This window comes from Strix uralensis, chromosome 32 (assembly GCF_047716275.1).
Source record: "Strix uralensis isolate ZFMK-TIS-50842 chromosome 32, bStrUra1, whole genome shotgun sequence".
NCBI classification, from domain to species: Eukaryota; Metazoa; Chordata; class Aves; order Strigiformes; family Strigidae; genus Strix; species Strix uralensis.
In genome coordinates this window covers 1,916,925-1,939,605 of record NC_134003.1, presented here as the reverse complement: position 1 = coordinate 1,939,605, position 22,681 = coordinate 1,916,925, and the positions used below count along the sequence as shown (strand labels likewise).

General features: G+C 50.9%; 6 pseudogenes; all 6 read left to right on the top strand.

Annotated features, from left to right (window-relative positions):
• The first annotated feature begins 397 nt into the window (after window positions 1–397).
• On the top strand, window positions 398–1,142 carry LOC141936233 (feather beta keratin-like; annotated as a pseudogene).
• A 3,417-nt stretch (window positions 1,143–4,559) lies between these two features.
• Window positions 4,560–5,304, top strand: LOC141936230 (feather beta keratin-like; annotated as a pseudogene).
• A 2,240-nt stretch (window positions 5,305–7,544) lies between these two features.
• LOC141936223 (feather beta keratin-like) lies at window positions 7,545–8,299 on the top strand (annotated as a pseudogene).
• Window positions 8,300–11,703: 3,404 nt separating this feature from the next.
• On the top strand, window positions 11,704–12,448 carry LOC141936232 (feather beta keratin-like; annotated as a pseudogene).
• A 2,264-nt stretch (window positions 12,449–14,712) lies between these two features.
• On the top strand, window positions 14,713–15,467 carry LOC141936443 (feather beta keratin-like; annotated as a pseudogene).
• A 2,171-nt stretch (window positions 15,468–17,638) lies between these two features.
• On the top strand, window positions 17,639–18,431 carry LOC141936442 (feather beta keratin-like; annotated as a pseudogene).
• Window positions 18,432–22,681: the final 4,250 nt, after the last annotated feature.

Below are 22,681 nucleotides of genomic sequence, written 5' to 3'. Positions count from 1 at the left end.
CCTGAGCACGTCTGTAGGCAAAGCTGAGGATGTGGCTAGTCCTCGCATAGGAACCTTGTTGGAAGTCTGGCTTCAGTGACAGGTTTGGAGGGAAATGAGGTCACAGATGTTAGGAGAAAACCTCAAAAGACGCCCTGGGAGGGTGAGAGGCTGGCATCACGTGACCAGATTGGCCATCTCCTTCTCTTTGCCTTCATCTTCTCCCTTCAGCGCTGTGTCATTTCCCCGGAAATACATTGGCCTCTAATACTGTCACTTGAAAGGAGCCCGTGTGGCTGAAGGGGCCTGTCATGGACAGGGAAATGAAAAGGCAGCTTTGCAGGAAAATAAACAACTACCTCATTTCTTTAATTGTGCTGCTTTCCATAAAATATGAGCTTGTTGGTAAACACATTATATGCGCAATGGGTGCCTCTAGGCCTGGGGCGGTCTGGACCAGTATAAAAGCCAGTGCCACAGCACGGTCCATCATCCACTTCTCTTGCCTTCTCCTCCTTGGTGAACAAGGTGAGCTGCAACCGCCTTGCCCCACTCTTCTCTTTCTCTTGTTCTCCTCCTTGTCTTCTGGGCTCGCTATAGCTTTTGCATAGACCCTCTCACTTTGGTTGTGTTCCTGACTCTCAGCTCCTTGCCAACACCATGGCAGGTGGGAGAAGGTCTTGGGCTTTCTATGCAGGGGTCCCCCTGGGGACCAGGGCTCTTTAATCTCCCATCCTCGCTATGAAGCCTGTCCCTTCTCCCCAGGCTGTGCCTTTTCTCTTGCCGAGCCGCCTGTCAGGCTGTGCCTCACATGCTGCCTGTACTTTCCCTGCCCTCTCTCCCAGGTGCACCTCCGACCCACAGCCATGTCCTGCTACGATCTGTGCCGTCCCTGTGGCCCAACCCCACTTGCCAACAGCTGCAACGAGCCCTGTGTCAGGCAGTGCCAGGACTCCCGCGTGGTGATCCAGCCCTCTCCCGTGGTGGTGACCCTGCCCGGACCCATCCTCAGCTCTTTCCCCCAGAACACCGCCGTGGGATCCACCACCTCCGCTGCTGTTGGAAACATCCTGAGTGAGGAGGGAGTGCCCATCAACTCCGGGGGCTTTGGCCTCTCTGGCCTTGGTGGCCGTTACTGTGGCAGAAGGTGCCTGCCCTGCTAGAGCCAGGATGGATACCCAGTGAGAACATTGACCAGGAAGCCCAAAGCCCAGTGTCGGACTGAGGATGGAGCTGCTGGCCAGAGTTTCCAGATGGGCTGAGAACCCTCGTGCCCTCCTGCACAGGAGGGAGGGAAGCAAGGTGCCAGCCTGTGCTGACTGGAAACATGGCCAGCTGATGTCTTCTGCTTCTCCTGCTTTCTTCTCCGCATCATGAGTCCCTGTTGTCTCCTGCTGTCCTGTGCCATGGGTTCATCCCGAGGCAAGCAGAGAGGGGCCCTTCCTATTCCCATCTCCCCATGTGTGGGAGGAAGATGTGTATCCCATGGCTGTGAAGGGGTGCCTGACTATCAGGTGCCCTTGTAGCAGCCTGGACGGGGTCCCTCCCAGCATGCACTGCTTGGTTTCTCTCTTTAGACTCAATAAAATTTATGCTGCATTGTAGCTTGATGTCTCCTTGTGTTTCTTCCCTCCTGGGATGCCCAGTGAAGACATCCAGGGGGAAATGAGATGCTATACAAGGGAAAGGTGTGGCTGAAGGGTTGTGTTGCATTTGCATCATTCTTTGGGGATTGGCAGCGAGTGTCTGTCTAAAATGCTCACCAGGACTGCACTGTTCTGTGCATGTGATTTAGTGTTCCCAAAGTCACCCTCATCCTTTTGTCCTGAACAACAGATTTTGTGTTTCTTCGCAACCCCCTGAGGTGCTTTCCATGGCTCTGAGACATCTCTGGTGTGTTGACAGATGTCCAAGGAACTATAACACTTCAGACCCCAGAGCCCTTTTGGAAGTACTCATCGATGTTGGCTGAGCTGCACAGTCGCTGCTTGGGAGATCATACGGCCAGTGGCCCATGACACTGAGGTGAGGGCATTTAGCAAGTCTCTCTCTGCCCTCTGCTCACTGGAGGAAGGATAAAAAGAAACTTTCCAGGATGCAGCCATTGTGTCTTCCTGCCTTTCTGCCCTGGACGGCAAGACCACCCACATCAGGGAGGGAAGTGACATTGCTTGTGAGTGGAGTTGGGATGTAAATGGCGTGGTAAACTCCACTGGGACATGGTGGTTGTTCCTTCCACAGGGGACAAGCCGCCTATCCCTTCCTCCGACATGTGCTAGTCCTCCACAGGTGATGTTTTGCCCCATGGCCCCCTGCCCTGCTTCACATAGAGTGAGGGGCCCCTCTTGTGCTGTCCCATACATCTTGGGAACACCTACAGTGCCTTTCCCCATAGCTAAAGCCCTGTCTTCCCTGTAAGACGGCTGCTGTCAGCAACACCCCACTGCCTGCTGTGCAGGAAGGCCCTGGGGAAATGCTCTCTCCATCAACACTCCTGAGCCACAATGAGCTGACAAGAGAAGTATAGTGGGGTGAAAAGACGGTACCAGGTAGAGAAGGCAGCATCTGTGTCACGTGATCAGAGGGAGCTGGGTGTCGCAGGACGTTGGAGCCTTTGGGCAGACTCTTGCCATATGCACTGACTGTGGAAGTATCAAGGTCTGGTGGGAGACTCCTCCTGTGGATTTTCTGGGCCAGGGATGTAATTGAAAGGAGCCTTAGAAGAAAAGATGGATTTTTGCACTTATGAAATGAATGTAAGCTTCTTTTCCTGAAGGAAGAAGTCCTTTCCCTGCATTGTGGTGATGGACAGAGCTGGTGCCCTGTGTCCCAGGTGCACAGGAGATACCCTCTCCTTGCACATCAGTGGCCTGAGTGCAGGAACAGCAGGCCCAATGGCCCTTTTGAGCCTCAGCTGGAGTGTCTCCCCCCTGCCCCTCCCCTTTGACCCAGGGCTCTATTTGAACTCTGTCCTGAGCCCTTAGCCCTTCCTTCAGCTTTGTGGCAGGAGTGTATGCCTTCTGTTCTTCTTGCAGGTTTCCTTATGCCTGACCTGTTGGTTCCTATTGACCCAAGTCCTAAGTTGCCCACCGAATTCCCAGCCTCTCCTTGACTCTGTTGCATTATTATGGCCCTGGTGAGCAATCAGTGGGCTCTGTTCACCAGGATTCCAATCCCTGGATCTGCTCCTGACCTGTGGGCTGACTGCCCTGCTGGATGTCTGTCCTGCTTCATCACCATGAACTTGACAGTTGAACTGGACTCTGGGCTGCCCCTGTCTCCTGTCTCTGCATGTTTTTGCTTGGGTAGCGTCACCGGGGCCATTGCTGGTGAGGCTGCTGCCCTCCTGGCCTTGTAATCATGCTCATCTCCTGGCTCCATCCAGCAGGGAGAAGCTGGCTCACAATGAGCCCTGACAGCATTTCTCTTTGGATGGACTTTTATTGTCATCACCAGGTTAATATAATGCGGCTTCTAGGCTTTCTTCATCAAATTAAATGAGGACTTTGTGCTGGGCCTCTGTGATTAGAGATTTGGCTGTCTCCAATGCAGTCCCATCCTAATTGTGGAAGGAGTTTTGTCCACCCTTGGCAAGGAGAACCCAGCTGGGGTGTCAGAGGAATGCGGCTGGTGCCCCCAGCAGGACTGTCATTCCTCTTGGGGACATTCAGCTCCTCTTCTGCCCCAGGAAATGCTGTGTAGAGCATTGAGTCTTCCCCCTGGCATGCACCCCAGGGGAGATCCTGACATCTGCTGCTCTCCAGACTGTCCTTGCTGGCACTGCCAGCCCCTGCTTGTTTATGTGGAGGGTGATATGTTGCATGAAAATCTTGCTGAGTGTTTGGAAATGTGTGTCCTCTCCCATCAGTATGTGGAGCCAAAGCAGAAGTTGAGGCATGGACCATGGGGAGGAGGAAAGCAGATGTGTTTGGTCCCCGGCACGTGCCTTTGTTTGAAGAGGGGGACTCTCCATCTCAGTTTAACAGGAGCGGTGAAGCAATAGGTGGTTGTGGCAGAGCAGCGTCCTTCTTTCGGAAACACGTGTGTGCTGGTGACTGGGGACTTCTAGATGCTGCTGATGGGGGTGAGAAGGAAAACACCCATGCTTATTTCTCTGGAGATCAGCGCTCAATCTCACAGAAGGGCAGAGCTGACAGGCTTGGAAAGCTGGTGCCTGACACAGCCTGAGCACGTCTGTAGGCAAAGCTGAGGATGTGGCTAGTCCTCGCATAGGAACCTTGTTGGAAGTCTGGCTTCAGTGACAGGTTTGGAGGGAAATGAGGTCACAGATGTTAGGAGAAAACCTCAAAAGACGCCCTGGGAGGGAGAGAGGCTGGCATCACGTGACCAGATTGGCCATCTCCTTCTCTTTGCCTTCATCTTCTCCCTTCAGCGCTGTGTCATTTCCCCGGAAATACATTGGCCTCTAATACTGTCACTTGAAAGGAGCCCGTGTGGCTGAAGGGGCCTGTCATGGACAGGGAAATGAAAAGGCAGCTTTGCAGGAAAATAAACAACAACCCCATTTCTTTAATTGTGCTGCTTTCCATAAAATATGAGCTTGTTGGTAAACACATTATATGCACAATGGGTGCCTCTAGGCCTGGGGCGGTCTGGACCAGTATAAAAGCCAGTGCCACAGCACGGTCCATCATCCACTTCTCTTGCCTTCTCCTCCTTGGTGAACAAGGTGAGCTGCAACCGCCTTGCCCCACTCTTCTCTTTCTCTTGTTCTCCTCCTTGTCTTCTGGGCTCGCTATAGCTTTTGCATAGACCCTCTCACTTTGGTTGTGTTCCTGACTCTCAGCTCCTTGCCAACACCATGGCAGGTGGGAGAAGGTCTTGGGCTTTCTATGCAGGGGTCCCCCTGGGGACCAGGGCTCTTTAATCTCCCATCCTCGCTATGAAGCCTGTCCCTTCTCCCCAGGCTGTGCCTTTTCTCTTGCCGAGCCGCCTGTCAGGCTGTGCCTCACATGCTGCCTGTACTTTCCCTGCCCTCTCTCCCAGGTGCACCTCCGACCCACAGCCATGTCCTGCTACGATCTGTGCCGTCCCTGTGGCCCAACCCCACTTGCCAACAGCTGCAACGAGCCCTGTGTCAGGCAGTGCCAGGACTCCCGCGTGGTGATCCAGCCCTCTCCCGTGGTGGTGACCCTGCCCGGACCCATCCTCAGCTCCTTCCCCCAGAACACCGCCGTGGGATCCACCACCTCCGCTGCTGTTGGAAACATCCTGAGTGAGGACGGAGTGCCCATCAACTCCGGGGGCTTTGGCCTCTCTGGCCTTGGTGGCCGTTACTGTGGCAGAAGGTGCCTGCCCTGCTAAGAGCCGGGCTGGATGTCCAGTGAGTGCATCGACCAGGAAGCAAAAGCCAGGTGCTGGACTGAGGACGGAGTTGCTGGCCAGAGTTTCCAGAGGGTCTGAGCACCCTCGTGCCCTCCTGCACAGGAGGGAGGGAAGCAAGGTGTCAGTCTGTGCTGGTTGGAAACACGGCCAACTGATGTTTTCTTCTTCTCTGATTTCTTCTCTGTATAATGAGTCTCTGTTGATTCTTCTTCTCCTGTGCCATGTGTTCATCGTGAGGCAAGCAGAGAGGGGCCCTGCTCATGCCCATCTCCCCATGTGTGTGGGAGTAAGACGCATGTCCCATGGCTGTGAAGGGGTGCCTGACTGTCAGGTGCCATTGTAGCAGCCTGGACGGGGTCCCTCCCAGCATGCACTGCTTGGTTTCTCTCTTTAGACTCATTAAAATTTATGTTGCATTGTAGCTTGATGTCTCCTTGTGTTCCTTCCCTCCTGGGATGCCCAGCCAAGGTGTCCAGGGGAAAATGGGATGCCCTGGAGGGAAAGGGGTGGGCGGGTAAGGGCCAATGTGGCACCTTGTTGTGCCTGTAGGAGCTGAGTACCACCAAGATCTATGGTCACTGGAAGAGAGATGGGTCATTGGAGGTCTGTGTGGTATTGTCTGAGTAGGCAAAGGGTGTCCAGGAGCTCCACCAAGGGACATGTGAACAACAAGCGATGAGGCAAGCCTTTGACCTGATGGGAGACTTTTCTGTGCAGGCTAAGACCCACCTGACCCAGACTCAGGTTGCACATTACTACCCGCAATGTGTCCTTGACTTTCCCTCCTCCAAACACTTCTTCCACACCCTGGAATGGGAGGGAGTCCCAAAGGAGTTGAAGGGGCAGGTGGTATCCAGGGCAAGTGTGTAAAGGGAGATGCAAGCCCTCTGATAGATTTTAGCACAATGGGGATGGGTTGATCATGGGTGTGTAAAATGGGGAGGGAAGGGGGATGGACACACCGGGCTTGTCCTCCCTCAAGTGAAAGTGATGGGTGGTATTGGTGACATGTCCTGTAAACACTGCAGGGGTCTGGAAGGGTGCGGGAAACGCACTTTTTCCCCCAGCGGAACAGTTGTGTGATCAAAAGCATTAAGTGTCGCGGAGTCCTTCCGCGTATGCCACTGTGTCTTGAAGGGAAGTGATTGTGGGGGAGACGTGCAGCAATTCCTCCAGAGACCCCACTCAGCTGCTGTGCAGGCTGTGCCTGGGGAGGTGCCAAGCAGTGATCCTTTTCTCCCTCCAACCAGGCCTCAGACGGAGGAGACTGAGGGAGTGGTACCCCGCCAGCTCTGTTCTCAGTCCCTCCTTCCCATGCCCTTGCCCTCCACGGGCATTGCTTTGGTCCTGCTGCGCTGGTCCTGCTTCAGGGAGAGTAGGAGGCACCTCCTGTGGCATGTTCCTCTGACTCTCCTTGCAAAGACTGATGGGTCCTGCTTGCTGCTGAGCAAGGTTGGGTGTCCTGTGTGAATTCTGCTGAGTACCTGCTCATGCCTGGTGTGCCAGCAGGCTGGAGGGCCAAAGCAGAAGTTGTGCCAAAGACACAGGCAGGAAGGAGGATGTGTATGGGTTGGTCAGCATGTGTCTTGGTCACTGGAGTGGCTCCAACTTTGCCTGAGGTCTCCAGCAAAGGGTGCTGGGAGGGGAATAGCCTTCATTCTTAACCACTGGTAGTCTGCTGCTTAAGGCAGGTGGGGATGGAGGAGGGAAGGAAGATGGCAAAAGAGTCAGGCAAATTTCCACCGAGATCAAAGCTCAATCTCAGAGAGAGAGTCTAAAGTAAAACCCAAGGCAGAAGTGCCCTGGCTGGAAAGGCGATGCCTAATACAGTGTGAGTGAGCAGAGCATGAGAGAGAGCGACTGATGGTGCCGACCCTTGCCTGTGGATGTCCAAGCTGAAGCCTCAGGGTTATGTGGAGACCTCCCCATTCATCAGGAAACACTTTAATGTGAGGCCCTGGAAGGCAAGAGACTGGCATTAACTGGCGAGGTGGGACAATCCTCATCAGTGGTGCATCATCTGCCTGTGCTGACGTGTCATTTCCCCTGGAAAGGCTTTGGCCTCTAATACTGTCACTTGAAAGGAGCCCGTGTGGCTGAAGGGGCATGTCATGAACAGGGAAATGAAAAGGCAGCGTTGCAGGGAACATAAGCAGTGTCCCCATTTCTGTAATTGTGCTGCTTTGCATGCAAGATGAGCTTGTTGGTAAACACATTACATGCGCAAAGGGTGCCTCTGGGCCTGGGGCGGTCTGGACCAGTATAAAAGCCAGTGCCACAGCACAGTCCCTCATCCACTTCTCTTGCCTTCTCCTCCTTGGTGAACAAGGTGAGCTGCAACCGCCTTTACCTTTTCCTTGTCTTTCTGCTTTGTCTGTCTTCTGGCCTCAACTGAGTCTTTGCTTTTGAAGCTTTTGCTGAGAGCTGTGGTCCCTGAACCTGCTCAAGGCATCTCAGTTCTCTTTGCCACACTGTGGGGGAGTGGGAACAAGTGTCGGGCTCTCTTTACAGGTGAAGGGTAGGACCGAGGCTCCCAATCCTCTCTTGTCCCTGTGCAGGCTGTCCCTTCTCCCAAGGCTGTGCCTTTTCTCTTGTCGAGCCGCCTGTCAGGCTATGCCTCACATGCTGCCTGTGCTTTTCCTGCCCTCTCTCCCAGGTGTACCTCCGACCCACAGCCATGTCCTGCTACGATCTGTGCCGTCCCTGTGGCCCAACCCCACTTGCCAACAGCTGCAACGAGCCCTGTGTCAGGCAGTGCCAGGACTCCCGCGTGGTGATCCAGCCCTCTCCCGTGGTGGTGACCCTGCCCGGACCCATCCTCAGCTCCTTCCCCCAGAACACCGCCGTGGGATCCACCACCTCCGCTGCTGTTGGAAACATCCTGAGTGAGGAGGGAGTGCCCATCAACTCCGGGGGCTTTGGCCTCTCTGGCCTTGGTGGCCGTTACTGTGGCAGAAGGTGCCTGCCCTGCTAGAGCCAGGATGGATACCCAGTGAGTGCATCGACCAGGAAGCCAAAGCCCAGTGTCGGACTGAGGATGGAGCTGCTGGCCAGAGTTTCCAGATGGGCTGAGAACCCTCGTGCCCTCCTGCACAGGAGGGAGGGAAGCAAGGTGCCAGCCTGTGCTGACTGGAAACATGGCCAGCTGATGTCTTCTGCTTCTCCTGCTTTCTTCTCCGCATCACGAGTCCCTGTTGTCTCCTGCTGTCCTGTGCCATGGGTTCATCCCGAGGCAAGCAGAGAGGGGCCCTTCCTATTCCCATCTCCCCATGTGTGGGAGGAAGATGTGTATCCCATGGCTGTGAAGGGGTGCCTGACTGTCAGGTGCCCTTGTAGCAGCCTGGACGGGGTCCCTCCCAGCATGCACTGCTTGGTTTCTCTCTTTAGACTCAATAAAATTTATGCTGCATTGTAGCTTGATGTCTCCTTGTGTTTCTTCCCTCCTGGGATGCCCAGTGAAGACATCCAGGGGGAAATGAGATGCTATACAAGGGAAAGGTGTGGCTGAAGGGTTGTGTTGCATTTGCATCATTCTTTGGGGATTGGCAGCGAGTGTCTGTCTAAAATGCTCACCAGGACTGCACTGTTCTGTGCATGTGATTTAGTGTTCCCAAAGTCACCCTCATCCTTTTGTCCTGAACAACAGATTTTGTGTTTCTTCGCAACCCCCTGAGGTGCTTTCCATGGCTCTGAGACATCTCTGGTGTGTTGACAGATGTCCAAGGAACTATAACACTTCAGACCCCAGAGCCCTTTTGGAAGTACTCATCGATGTTGGCTGAGCTGCACAGTCGCTGCTTGGGAGATCATACGGCCAGTGGCCCATGACACTGAGGTGAGGGCATTTAGCAAGTCTCTCTCTGCCCTCTGCTCACTGGAGGAAGGATAAAAAGAAACTTTCCAGGATGCAGCCATTGTGTCTTCCTGCCTTTCTGCCCTGGACGGCAAGACCACCCACATCAGGGAGGGAAGTGACATTGCTTGTGAGTGGAGTTGGGATGTAAATGGCGTGGTAAACTCCACTGGGACATGGTGGTTGTTCCTTCCACAGGGGACAAGCCGCCTATCCCTTCCTCCGACATGTGCTAGTCCTCCACAGGTGATGTTTTGCCCCATGGCCCCCTGCCCTGCTTCACATAGAGTGAGGGGCCCCTCTTGTGCTGTCCCATACATCTTGGGAACACCTACAGTGCCTTTCCCCATAGCTAAAGCCCTGTCTTCCCTGTAAGACGGCTGCTGTCAGCAACACCCCACTGCCTGCTGTGCAGGAAGGCCCTGGGGAAATGCTCTCTCCATCAACACTCCTGAGCCACAATGAGCTGACAAGAGAAGTATAGTGGGGTGAAAAGACGGTACCAGGTAGAGAAGGCAGCATCTGTGTCACGTGATCAGAGGGAGCTGGGTGTCGCAGGACGTTGGAGCCTTTGGGCAGACTCTTGCCATATGCACTGACTGTGGAAGTATCAAGGTCTGGTGGGAGACTCCTCCTGTGGATTTTCTGGGCCAGGGATGTAATTGAAAGGAGCCTTAGAAGAAAAGATGGATTTTTGCACTTATGAAATGAATGTAAGCTTCTTTTCCTGAAGGAAGAAGTCCTTTCCCTGCATTGTGGTGATGGACAGAGCTGGTGCCCTGTGTCCCAGGTGCACAGGAGATACCCTCTCCTTGCACATCAGTGGCCTGAGTGCAGGAACAGCAGGCCCAATGGCCCTTTTGAGCCTCAGCTGGAGTGTCTCCCCCCTGCCCCTCCCCTTTGACCCAGGGCTCTATTTGAACTCTGTCCTGAGCCCTTAGCCCTTCCTTCAGCTTTGTGGCAGGAGTGTATGCCTTCTGTTCTTCTTGCAGGTTTCCTTATGCCTGACCTGTTGGTTCCTATTGACCCAAGTCCTAAGTTGCCCACCGAATTCCCAGCCTCTCCTTGACTCTGTTGCATTATTATGGCCCTGGTGAGCAATCAGTGGGCTCTGTTCACCAGGATTCCAATCCCTGGATCTGCTCCTGACCTGTGGGCTGACTGCCCTGCTGGATGTCTGTCCTGCTTCATCACCATGAACTTGACAGTTGGGCTGCCCCTGTCTCCTGTCTCTGCATGTTTTTGCTTGGGTAGCGTCACCGGGGCCATTGCTGGTGAGGCTGCTGCCCTCCTGGCCTTGTAATCATGCTCATCTCCTGGCTCCATCCAGCAGGGAGAAGCTGGCTCACAATGAGCCCTGACAGCATTTCTCTTTGGATGGACTTTTATTGTCATCACCAGGTTAATATAATGCGGCTTCTAGGCTTTCTTCATCAAATTAAATGAGGACTTTGTGCTGGGCCTCTGTGATTAGAGATTTGGCTGTCTCCAATGCAGTCCCATCCTAATTGTGGAAGGAGTTTTGTCCACCCTTGGCAAGGAGAACCCAGCTGGGGTGTCAGAGGAATGCGGCTGGTGCCCCCAGCAGGACTGTCATTCCTCTTGGGGACATTCAGCTCCTCTTCTGCCCCAGGAAATGCTGTGTAGAGCATTGAGTCTTCCCTCTGGCATGCACCCCAGGGGAGATCCTGACATCTGCTGCTCTCCAGACTGTCCTTGCTGGCACTGCCAGCCCCTGCTTGTTTATGTGGAGGGTGATATGTTGCATGAAAATCTTGCTGAGTGTTTGGAAATGTGTGTCCTCTCCCATCAGTATGTGGAGCCAAAGCAGAAGTTGAGGCATGGACCATGGGGAGGAGGAAAGCAGATGTGTTTGGTCCCCGGCACGTGCCTTTGTTTGAAGAGGGGGACTCTCCATCTCAGTTTAACAGGAGCGGTGAAGCAATAGGTGGTTGTGGCAGAGCAGCGTCCTTCTTTCGGAAACACGTGTGTGCTGGTGACTGGGGACTTCTAGATGCTGCTGATGGGGGTGAGAAGGAAAACACCCATGCTTATTTCTCTGGAGACCAGCGCTCAATCTCACAGAAGGGCAGAGCTGACATGCTTGGAAAGCTGGTGCCTGACACAGCCTGAGCACGTCTGTAGGCAAAGCTGAGGATGTGGCTAGTCCTCGCATAGGAACCTTGTTGGAAGTCTGGCTTCAGTGACAGGTTTGGAGGGAAATGAGGTCACAGATGTTAGGAGAAAACCTCAAAAGACGCCCTGGGAGGGTGAGAGGCTGGCATCACGTGACCAGATTGGCCATCTCCTTCTCTTTGCCTTCATCTTCTCCCTTCAGCGCTGTGTCATTTCCCCGGAAATACATTGGCCTCTAATACTGTCACTTGAAAGGAGCCCGTGTGGCTGAAGGGGCCTGTCATGGACAGGGAAATGAAAAGGCAGCTTTGCAGGAAAATAAACAACTACCCCATTTCTTTAATTGTGCTGCTTTCCATAAAATATGAGCTTGTTGGTAAACACATTATATGCGCAATGGGTGCCTCTAGGCCTGGGGCGGTCTGGACCAGTATAAAAGCCAGTGCCACAGCACGGTCCATCATCCACTTCTCTTGCCTTCTCCTCCTTGGTGAACAAGGTGAGCTGCAACCGCCTTGCCCCACTCTTCTCTTTCTCTTGTTCTCCTCCTTGTCTTCTGGGCTCGCTATAGCTTTTGCATAGACCCTCTCACTTTGGTTGTGTTCCTGACTCTCAGCTCCTTGCCAACACCATGGCAGGTGGGAGAAGGTCTTGGGCTTTCTATGCAGGGGTCCCCCTGGGGACCAGGGCTCTTTAATCTCCCATCCTCGCTATGAAGCCTGTCCCTTCTCCCCAGGCTGTGCCTTTTCTCTTGCCGAGCCGCCTGTCAGGCTGTGCCTCACATGCTGCCTGTACTTTCCCTACCCTGTCTCCCAGGTGCACCTTTGACCCACAGCCATGTCCTGCTACGATCTGTGCCGTCCCTGTGGCCCAACCCCACTTGCCAACAGCTGCAACGAGCCCTGTGTCAGGCAGTGCCAGGACTCCCGCGTGGTGATCCAGCCCTCTCCCGTGGTGGTGACCCTGCCCGGACCCATCCTCAGCTCCTTCCCCCAGAACACCGCCGTGGGATCCACCACCTCCGCTGCTGTTGGAAACATCCTGAGTGAGGAGGGAGTGCCCATCAACTCCGGGGGCTTTGGCCTCTCTGGCCTTGGTGGCCGTTACTGTGGCAGAAGGTGCCTGCCCTGCTAAGAGCCGGGCTGGATGTCCAGTGAGTGCATCGACCAGGAATCCCAAAGCCAGGTGTCGGACTGAGGATGGAGTTGCTGGCCAGAGTTTCCAGATGGGCTGAACACCCTCGTGCCCTCCTGCAAAGGAAGGAGGGAAGCAAGGTGTCAGCCTGTGCTGGCTGGAAACACAGCCAGCCGATGTCTTCTACTTCTCCTGCTTTCTTCTCCGCATCATGAGTCCCTGTTGTCTCCTGCTGTCCTGTGCCATGGGTTCATCCCAAGGCAAGCAGAGAGGGGCCCTTCCTATCCCCATCTCCCCATGTGTGTGGAGGAAGATGCGTGTCCATGGCTGTGAAGTGGTGCCTGACTATCAGGTGCCCTTGTAGCAGCCTGGACGGGGTCCCTCCCAGCATGCACTGCTTGGTTTCTCTCTTTAGACTCATTAAAATTTATGTTGCATTGTAGCTTGATGTCTCCTTGTGTTCCTTCCCTCCTGGGATGCCCAGCCAAGGTGTCCAGGGGAAAATGGGATGCCCTGGAGGGAAAGGGGTGGGCGGGTAAGGGCCAATGTGGCACTTTGTTGTGCCTGTAGGAGCTGAGTACCATCAAGATCTATGGTCACTGGAGGAGAGATGGGTCATTGGAGGTCTGTGTGGTATTGTCTGAGTAGGCAAAGGGTGTCCAGGAGCTCCACCAAGGGACAAGTGAGCAGCAAGCGGAGTTGGTGACTGGCTTCTAGTTGATGAGGCAGGCCTTTGACCTGCTGGGAGACATTTCTGTGTAGGTTAACACCCACCTGACCCAGGCTCTGGTTGCACATTACTACCCGCAATGTGTCCTTGACTTTCCCTCCTCCAAACACTTCTTCCACACCCTGGAATGGGAGGGAGTCCCAAAGGAGTTGAAGGGGCAGGTGGTATCCAGGGCAAGTGTGTAAAGGGAGATGCAAGCCCTCTGATAGATTTTAGCACAATGGGGATGGGTTGATCATGGGTGTGTAAAATGGGGAGGGAAGGGGGATGGACACACCGGGCTTGTCCTCCCTCAAGTGAAAGTGATGGGTGGTATTGGTGACATGTCCTGTAAACACTGCAGGGGTCTGGAAGGGTGCGGGAAACGCACTTTTTCCCCCAGCGGAACAGTTGTGTGATCAAAAGCATTAAGTGTCGCGGAGTCCTTCCGCGTATGCCACTGTGTCTTGAAGGGAAGTGATTGTGGGGGAGACGTGCAGCAATTCCTCCAGAGACCCCACTCAGCTGCTGTGCAGGCTGTGCCTGGGGAGGTGCCAAGCAGTGATCCTTTTCTCCCTCCAACCAGGCCTCAGACGGAGGAGACTGAGGGAGTGGTACCCCGCCAGCTCTGTTCTCAGTCCCTCCTTCCCATGCCCTTGCCCTCCACGGGCATTGCTTTGGTCCTGCTGCGCTGGTCCTGCTTCAGGGAGAGTAGGAGGCACCTCCTGTGGCATGTTCCTCTGACTCTCCTTGCAAAGACTGATGGGTCCTGCTTGCTGCTGAGCAAGGTTGGGTGTCCTGTGTGAATTCTGCTGAGTACCTGCTCATGCCTGGTGTGCCAGCAGGCTGGAGGGCCAAAGCAGAAGTTGTGCCAAAGACACAGGCAGGAAGGAGGATGTGTATGGGTTGGTCAGCATGTGTCTTGGTCACTGGAGTGGCTCCAACTTTGCCTGAGGTCTCCAGCAAAGGGTGCTGGGAGGGGAATAGCCTTCATTCTTAACCACTGGTAGTCTGCTGCTTAAGGCAGGTGGGGATGGAGGAGGGAAGGAAGATGGCAAAAGAGTCAGGCAAATTTCCACCGAGATCAAAGCTCAATCTCAGAGAGAGAGTCTAAAGTAAAACCCAAGGCAGAAGTGCCCTGGCTGGAAAGGCGATGCCTAATACAGTGTGAGTGAGCAGAGCATGAGAGAGAGCGACTGATGGTGCCGACCCTTGCCTGTGGATGTCCAAGCTGAAGCCTCAGGGTTATGTGGAGACCTCCCCATTCATCAGGAAACACTTTAATGTGAGGCCCTGGAAGGCAAGAGACTGGCATTAACTGGCGAGGTGGGACAATCCTCATCAGTGGTGCATCATCTGCCTGTGCTGACGTGTCATTTCCCCTGGAAAGGCTTTGGCCTCTAATACTGTCACTTGAAAGGAGCCCGTGTGGCTGAAGGGGCATGTCATGAACAGGGAAATGAAAAGGCAGCGTTGCAGGGAACATAAGCAGTGTCCCCATTTCTGTAATTGTGCTGCTTTGCATGCAAGATGAGCTTGTTGGTAAACACATTACATGCGCAAAGGGTGCCTCTGGGCCTGGGGCGGTCTGGACCAGTATAAAAGCCAGTGCCACAGCACAGTCCCTCATCCACTTCTCTTGCCTTCTCCTCCTTGGTGAACAAGGTGAGCTGCAACCGCCTTTACCTTTTCCTTGTCTTTCTGCTTTGTCTGTCTTCTGGCCTCAACTGAGTCTTTGCTTTTGAAGCTTTTGCTGAGAGCTGTGGTCCCTGAACCTGCTCAAGGCATCTCAGTTCTCTTTGCCACACTGTGGGGGAGTGGGAACAAGTGTCGGGCTCTCTTTACAGGTGAAGGGTAGGACCGAGGCTCCCAATCCTATCTTGTCCCTGTGCAGGCTGTCCCTTCTCCCCAGGCTGTGCCTTTTCTCTTGTCGAGCCGCCTGTCAGGCTATGCCTCACATGCTGCCTGTGCTTTTCCTGCCCTCTCTCCCAGGTGTACCTCCGACCCACAGCCATGTCCTGCTACGATCTGTGCCGTCCCTGTGGCCCAACCCCACTTGCCAACAGCTGCAACGAGCCCTGTGTCAGGCAGTGCCAGGACTCCCGCGTGGTGATCCAGCCCTCTCCCGTGGTGGTGACCCTGCCCGGACCCATCCTCAGCTCCTTCCCCCAGAACACCGCCGTGGGATCCACCACCTCCGCTGCTGTTGGAAACATCCTGAGTGAGGAGGGAGTGCCCATCAACTCCGGGGGCTTTGGCTTCTCTGGCCTTGGTGGCCGTTACTGTGGCAGAAGGTGCCTGCCCTGCTAAGAGCCGGGCTGGATGTCCAGTGAGTGCATCAACCAGGAAGCAAAAGCCAGGTGCTGGACTGAGGATGGAGTTGCTGACCAGAGTTTCCAGAGGGTCTGAGCACCCTTGTGCCCTCCTGCAAAGGAGGGAGGGAAGCAAGGTGTCAGCCTGTGCTGACTGGGAACATGGCCAGCTGATGTCTTCTGCTTCTCCTACTTTCTTCTCCGCATCATGAGTCCCTGTTGTCTCCTGCTGTCCTGTGCCATCGGTTCATCCTGAGGCAAACAGAGAGGGGCCCTTCCCATCCCCATCTCCCCATGTGTTTGGAGGAAGATGCATGTCCATGTCTGTGAAGGGGTGCCTGACTATCAGGTGCCCTTGTAGCAGCCTGGACGGGGTCCCTCCCAGCATGCACTGCTTGGTTTCTCTCTTTAGACTCATTAAAATTTATGTTGCATTGTAGCTTGATGTCTCCTTGTGTTCCTTCCTTCCTGGGATGCTCAGCCAAACTCTCCAGGGGGAAAGGAGGTGTTATAGATTGCAAAGGCTGGACTGAAATTTTGTGGTGGACTCATATGTTCCTTGGGGTCTTTGGATGAGGGGAATCGCACTGAAATGTTCACCTGGATGGGGCTATCCCTCAGATGTGATATAGCGTTCCGAAAGTCACCCACGTCCTTTTGTCCTGAACAACAGACTTTTATGTCTCTCAGCAAAGCCTTGTAATGCCTTTCATTGCTCCAAGACATGTGTGACAGATGCCCAGGGGACTGTAAGATTTCACCTCTGCCCCCAAACCATCTCTTTATAGCCCCCATAACCCTTTTGGAAGTACTCATCAATGTTTGCAGCACAGTCACTGCTTGTGTGTTTGTATGACCAGTGACCCATGACACTGCAGTGAGGGCATTTAGCAAGTCCCCCTCTGTCCTCTGATCACTGGAGGAAGGAAAGGATGTAACCCTCCAGGATTAGGCCATTGTGTCTTCCTGCCTTTCTGCCCTGAAATGCAAGATGAGGGAAGTGATCTTTCTCAGCCGTGGTGTTGGCAGGTGATTGGTGAGGTCTACTGAACTGGCATGCGGTGGTTGCCTCTGACACAGGGATGGAGGAGAGAAGCAGTCACCTATCCATAACTGCGACATGTGCTAGTCCTCCACAGGTGATGTTTTGCCCCATGGCCCCCTGCCCTGCTTCACATAGAGTGAGGGGCCCCTCTTGTGCTGTCCCATACATCTTGGGAACACCTACAGTGCCTTTCCCCATAGCTAAAGCCCTGTCTTCCCTGTAAGACGGCTGCTGTCAGCAACACCCCACTGCCTGCTGTGCAGGAAGGCCCTGGGGAAATGCTCTCTCCATCAACACTCCTGAGCCACAATGAGCTGACAAGAGAAGTATAGTGGGGTGAAAAGACGGTACCAGGTAGAGAAGGCAGCATCTGTGTCACGTGATCAGAGGGAGCTGGGTGTCGCAGGACGTTGGAGCCTTTGGGCAGACTCTTGCCATATGCACTGACTGTGGAAGTATCAAGGTCTGGTGGGAGACTCCTCCTGTGGATTTTCTGGGCCAGGGATGTAATTGAAAGGAGCCTTAGAAGAAAAGATGGATTTTTGCACTTATGAAATGAATGTAAGCTTCTTTTCCTGAAGGAAGAAGTCCTTTCCCTGCATTGTGGTGATGGACAGAGCTGGTGCCCTGTGTCCCAGGTGCACAGGAGATACCCTCTCCTTGCACATCAGTGGCCTGAGTGCAGGAACAGCAGGCCCAATGGCCCTTTTGAGCCTCAGCTGGAGTGTCTCCCCCCTGCCCCTCTCCTTTGACCCAGGGCTCTATTTGAGCTCCTTAGCCCTTCCTTCAGCTTTATGGCAGGAATATATGCTTCCTGTTCTTTTGAAGGTTTCCTTATGAGCCTCCTTGAGCATGAAGTCCCTTGGGCTGGACTCTTGGCTGCACCTCTCAACTCCTTTCTCAGTTGCCGTGCAGTGGTATCATTCGTCTTTTAATTCTCTGTCATTTTCCTCGGAAACATTTTAGCCTGTAATACTGTCACTTGAAAGGAGTCTGTGTGGCTGAATGGGCATGTTATGAAGAAGGAAATTGAAAGGCAGCATTGAAGAGAACATAAGCAGTGTCCCCATTTCTGTAATTCTGCCGCTTTGCATTGAAGATGAGCTTGTTGGCAAACACCTTACATGCACAAAGGGTGCCTCTGGGCCTGGGGCGGTCTGGACCAGTATAAAAGCCAGTGCCACAGAACAGTCCCTCATCCACTTCTCTTGCCTTCTCTTCCTTGGTGAACAAGGTGAGCTGCAATCGCCTTTGCCTCTTCTCTTTCTCTTGTCCTCTTTGTCTTTTGACCTTGGCTGAGTCTTGGCTTCATTGTAACTGTTACTCAGAGCTTTGCTTTTTATCCCTCTCTCATTGTGTCTCTTCTCCTTTTTCTCCACTGTGGGGATGTGGGAGAAGGTCTTGTGTGCGTTTTCACAGCCCCTTTGGAGAGCATGGCTCTTTCTATGCAGGGGTCCCCCTGGGGACCAGGGCTCTTTAATCTCCCTTCCTCACTATGAAGCCTGTCCCTGCTCCCCAGGCTGTGACTTTTCTCTTGTCGAGCCGCCTGTCAGGCTGTGCCTCACATGCTGCCTGTACTTTCCCTGCCCTCTCTCCCAGGTGCACCTCCGACCCACAGCCATGTCCTGCTACGATCTGTGCCGTCCCTGTGGCCCAACCCCACTTGCCAACAGCTGCAACGAGCCCTGTGTCAGGCAGTGCCAGGACTCCCGCGTGGTGATCCAGCCCTCTCCCGTGGTGGTGACCCTGCCTGGACCCATCCTCAGCTCCTTCCCCCAGAACACCGCCGTGGGATCCTCAGCATCTGCTGCTGTTGGCAACATCCTGAGTGCTGAGGGAGTGCCCATCAACTCCGGGGGCTTTGGCCTCTCTGGCCTTGGTGGCCGTTACTGTGGCAGAAGGTGCCTGCCCTGCTAGAGCCAGGCTGGACGTCCAGTGAGTGCATTGACCAGGAAGCCCAAAGCCCGGTGTCGGACTGAGGATGGAGCTGCTGGCCAGAGTTTCCAGAGGGGCTGAGCAACCTCATGTCCTCCTGCACAGGAGGGAGGGAAGCAAGGTGCTGTCTGGATACACGGCCAACATATGTCTTATTCTTGAAATTCCTGCTTTTGATGACTCTCCTTGCATCTGTGATTTTGCATTTCACTTTGCCTTGGTATAATGCTATACTTTTAAATGATCAGTGGAGGGGTTTTATTCAGGAATTAAGTAAAAGCAGAGTCTTGCTTGCTGTCTTTCAGTTGAAATGTTTTAAATGTCTTATTTCCCTTATATAAATACATATGTTTCTTTTGTTTTGCAGAATACTACTTGACTTTTTATCATTAAACTGATGTTGCATGTTAATTTGAGTTTCATTGTGGTTTTCTTCCCATTTTTTCATCCCCTTGGGGAGGAATGTGTCATTATATGGAAAATCTATACAAAGTTTCTTCTCATTTCAAAATGTGAATTGAACAGTCACAAAAATCTACCTGATAAAAATAATTTGATTGTTTTTTACACTCTTGTTAAGCATTAAGCAGGTTTACATTTATATTTCCCCTGTTTGGTTTTTTTTTTAGATTTTTTTCCCACATCTGTGTGACAAACTATAATTGTGATATTTCAGGTTGGGAGCTTTCTCATCACTTATTTGGGATGTTTGAGAATATGAAAGTGCATATAAGATTTTCAGAAGCAATATTTGGGTCTGTGTTTTTGGTTACATTGTCTACTGCCAGACTCCGAAGCTTTAACCATGACACACTGACTGAAGCCTTCAAAGGTGGAGTGTTCAAATCTCATCAGAGCAATAAGACTGTTTATATTATTTTATTGTTAATAAAGGCTTATGATGGGCTTTGATGTCCTCTCTTTCAAGCCTTAAACAAAATCCAATAAATCTTATTGCTTAGCTAATCCACACAAGATCTCTCATAATATAGAGGAGAAAGTACATGAGAGAAGAACTAGACAAATGGCTATAGGTATTTCCCTTAAGAACAGTTTGGTTTTAATTCTGCTACTCACCATCTAGGAATTTTCTCAAAGATTTAAAACTCAGCACATTGTGGGCAACTAAGAGACATCAAAGAACAATAAAGAATACCTTGGCTGTAGGTACACAAGCTTTGTGAAATTTATCCAAGTTTTTAATTGTATTGACTCCTTTGCTCTCCCACTGGAGCTACATGGAGTCCAGCAGGACATAGCACAGGGAAGCAATAAGAATGAGAGTTGTGTAATTTCTGATGACTATATCTTGTGCAAGGTTTTCTCTTTTAGAGCCCACTAAAATCCATTTGAAAATTAAAGTATCATGGTGCTGAGATAAAAATAGTTGAGGAACCACAGGGAAGATACTTGGCATTCAGGTTCAGTGCTGAAACCAGTCCAAATGTCTGCACAGTAGGGGAAAAGAGGTAGTTCTATTTTTTCAAATGTTTTACACTTACGTTCTGTTTTTTTCACTTAAGTATTACTTGGAAAGTTACCAAATTAGGAGAAAAAAAGTTTAGAGATAAGATGGGATATGTCCCCTTTTAGGCTGTGACTCAAGGCAACAAAAGAAAAGTATGAAAGATGGTAAATCAATAGGAACTAGACTGAGTGGAGTCTCTGCTTGAAAATTGGTTTCCATGTGTGTATTTTCCAAAGAATTAATTGAAGGGACTGGAAAGCGTACACAAACATATGGTGCCCTGTTGACAGAACTGGTATGACCGAAGTAATTAGTTATTCACTCAGATCTGTGAGGAATCACTGATTGCACTCTGATGTACATCAAAGAATGGCTTCATTCTTGGTGCTAGGAAGGCGTCTTTCTAAGATGCAAATGGACACATAGCATAAAGAGTACAGATATTAATTTCAGGAGAATGAAATGTCTGGTTAAGTGGCCTGTGTCCAACAATAGCATGTCCTGAAAGGTACATTTGTGGTGCTTGTGAATAAAAAAGCTTGGAGAACTACTCTCTGCCATAAGCCCCTAAGTTTATGCTTGCTGATTTAAAAGAAAAAAGAAAGCAGTGTCCTGTAACTCTTCAGACAGCCATCTTCAGACAGCGTGGCATTATGGGCTGTTTGTGCAGGACACTGAAGCCTTTATCAAATGTATCATTAGAGAGACAGTTCCCGAAGAATGTGAACATCAGTTTGAAAGCCACGTCCCCTTTGTATGTTAAAATTGGAGAAATGGGTACAATAACTATGCATACGGATGTTTACAAATTTATGAGAGTATTGAGGCATCCTTTTTTGCATTAATTAGTTCCCACATATATTTTTGCAGGTGGAACATTTTCTTGATAATGAAATTGTTTTGCTTTTGTTTTCCAGTCTAGCTTCAGCCTGGCATTGCATGAGAAGCGTACTCAACACATTAAAAATTCTTTCATCTTCACAATTCATGGGTACTTTTAATTTCTGGTACGTTTATACTGACTCAGTGTCAATATGAAATTACTCCAAGCGCAGTCTAATAAAGACTTTTTTTTCAGCTCCTCAGCAATTTGTTCGCTTTCAGGTGTCATGGGAGCACAATCTAAGATCACATTCAAGACATTTACTAAATTTATTTGTGTGCAATTCCCTGTCTGACCCACTTAAGGACAATTGCCAATTAACTTGTTCACCATCTTTAAAAAATCTCCAAGGAGATCTCCAAGGAGGACTTCAAACCTCTTGGATGAGTGCTTTGAGCCAATCAGACTGATCTGGAGTTGAGCCATAGTCAGAAGACAGTTCAGGAGTCTTTTTGAAAATACTGCAGTGATCGCTGATGAGTTTGTTTTCAAACTATGAGTTAGTATACCAAACAGAAGCTCCTGTATTAATAAAAGAAAGCAGAACAGAAGTGTTGAAAACTTCTGTGGATATTGTAACAAGTTTTACAGGAAAATTAGTTCTCCAGGTTGCCAGTAAACACCTGATGCTACAGAAGAATTTGAATTTCAAAAATGCACATGGTTACAGGTTTATGGGTTGGTAGCATTGTTTAGGTCTGGAAAGGAGGGGAAATATTTAAGAGCATATGTGGTACACTTCAGGTAAAATGATTGAAATATGATAAACAGTTTGTAAAAGATTAATTTTTTTCTTCAAAGAATTGTTCAGTGGTTTGGTTTTCATAGTCTGTTAAAATACAAATGGCTTCACTTTGTGAAAATAGAAACCTATGTGTAGACATAGATGGCAAAAAATGATCTTGATTCAGAGGTTTTAAAGACATCTCATTGGGTGGATGATGAGGGTGTTAAAACCTCATCATATATCATTAATAGTTTGATAACTAAATTCTGTGAATATACACACTGTTAATGAAAATTGTGAAGGACTTTGAAGCCCTTCTTCTTTACGAACCTAAGACCAAGAACTTTTATTTCCCAGATGTCTATGAATCCTCATGCACAATATTTAATAGCTTCTCCAAGGAGTGATTCAAACCCTGCAACTTGTACAGGAGAGACTGCAAAGTAAAGTTAAAAAACATATTAAAATTTTGTATATATATTCCACTTATGCAATGGACTTCCATCAGTCTGCAGTGTAATCACTGGTGTACGCAGTCTGTAGCAAGGGAAAAAATACGACAAACAGGCCCTTGTGTGTTTTTTTTTTTTCCCCCAATGACCCCACAGTTAAGTTTGTGCAAGGATAATACCTCAAAATAGTTTAAAATTCATATGTGGTTTTAAAATTCATATGTGTCCTCAAGATGACTTGTGAAGTGCTAGTCACATTTGTGGTCTGAGATGTACTGAAGGGATTTACAGGTTCCCTTCATAGAAGAACTGATAAATCAGGTTTAAATGTCCCTGTGTGCTATAGCAGCTGTCCCTCAAACTGTGTTACTGAAGTGTAATGGGGTGATATTATCTGAATTTGATACAATATAATAGTATTTTTCTCTGAATTTCACACAGGGCTCTGATTCTTTCTCATTGGATTCAGTGGGATTTCAGGGGTGCATATGCTTGTACTTTTTTGCAGGGCCTTCACAAAACGCAGAAGTTCAGTCTAGATTGTTTTTATGCTTGGCTGGAATCAGAGCTGGTGGAGACCAGAATTTATTAAGGATTTACACTCATATTCTTAATAAAAGAACACCTTTGAATGATGAACTACATATTGTATGAATTCTTCTTAATATTTTTCCTTATGACTAATGTGAAACACACACTGGA